Raw genomic sequence first — 1733 nt, 5'->3', positions numbered from 1 at the left:
AGTAGCTCTGTAACTTTTCAAGCAAAAAATTTATTTGTGTTTGAGCACTTTTTGACTACCACTGTGCAGACCAGAAATTGCTACTTTTCAAACTTACAGATTTTAATTAGTTTTTTTGCGTTTTTTAAACTCCCTGGGGTCCAAGTAGTAGGAAAAGAGCAAAACATGAGAGAAATTGGCATATTTGGTCCCTATGGCATATATTCATGAAAACTGACCAAACTTATTTCTTGATCTATGGCAGATATTTGAGTTCTGGTTTTTCCCACATGTAGAGACAGTCCATTTGGATATTCCCAGCAAGTTTCAGCCTTGTAGCTCTGTAACTTTTCAAGCAAAAAATTTATTTGTGTTTGAGCACTTTTTGACTACCACTGTGCAGACCAGAAATTGCTACTTTTCAAACTTACAGATTTTAATTAGTTTTTTTGAGTTTTTTGAACTCCCTGGGGTCCAATTAGTAGGAAAAGACCAAAACATGAGAGAAATTGGCATATTTGGCAAAGTTGGTCATTGGCCATATTTGGTCCCTATGGCCTATATGCATGAAAACTGACCAAAATTATTTCTTGATCTATGGCAGATATTATGAGTTCTGTTTTTTCCCACATGTAGAGATTGTCCATTTGGATATTCCCAACAAGTTTCAGCCTTGTAGCTCTGTAACTTTTCAAGCAAAAAATTTATTTGTGTTTGAGCACTTTTTGACTATTACTGTGCAGACCAGAAATTGCTACTTTTCAAACTTACAGATTTTAATTAGTTTTTTTTAGTTTTTTGAACTCCCTGGGGTCCAATTAGTAGGAAAAGACCAAAACATGAGAGAAATTGGCATATTTGGCAAAGTTGGTCATTGGCCATTTTTGGTCCCTATGGCCTATATGCATGAAAACTGACCAAAATTATTTCTTGATCTATGGCAGATATTTGAGTTATGTTTTTTCCCACATGTAGAGATAGTCCATTTGGATATTCCCAGCAAGTTTCAGCCTTGTAGCTCTGTAACTTTTCAAGCAAAAAATTTATTTGTGTTTGAGCACTTTTTGACTACCATTGTGCAGACCAGAAATTGCTACTTTTCAAACTTACAGATTTTATTTAGTTTTTTTGAGTTTTTTGAACTCCCTGGGGTCCAATTAGTAGGAAAAGACCAAAACATGAGAGAAATTGGCATATTTGGCAAAGTTGGTCATTGGCCATTTTTGGTCCCTATGGCCTATATGCATGAAAACTGACCAAAATTATTTCTCGATCTATGGCAGATATTTGAATTCTGTTTTTTCCCACATGTAGAGATAGTCCATTTGGCATTTTTGGCAAAGTTGGTCATTGGCCATATTTGGTCCCTATGGCCTATATGCATGAAAACTGACCAAAATTATTTCTTGATCTATGGCAGATATTTGAGTTCTGTTTTTTCCCTTAGGTAGAGATAGTCCATTTGGATATTCCCAGCAAGTTTCAGCCTTGTAGCTCTGTAACTTTTCAAGCAAGAAATTTATTTGTGTTTGAGCACTTTTTGACTACCATTGTGCAGAACAGAAATTGCTACTTTTCAAACTTACAGATTTTAATTAGTTTTTTTGAGTTTTTTGAACTCCGTGGGGTCCAATTAGTATGAAAACATGAGAGAAATTGGCATATTTGGCAAAGTTGGTCATAGGCCATATTTGGTCCCTATGGCCTATATGCATGAAAACTTATTTCTTGATCTATGCCAGATATTTGAGTTC

Source organism: Lottia gigantea (genome assembly GCF_000327385.1).
Source record: "Lottia gigantea unplaced genomic scaffold LOTGIsca_324, whole genome shotgun sequence".
Taxonomy (NCBI): Eukaryota; Metazoa; Mollusca; class Gastropoda; family Lottiidae; genus Lottia; species Lottia gigantea.
The sequence above is the reverse complement of the archived record's forward strand: the minus strand, read 5'-3'. Positions refer to the sequence as shown.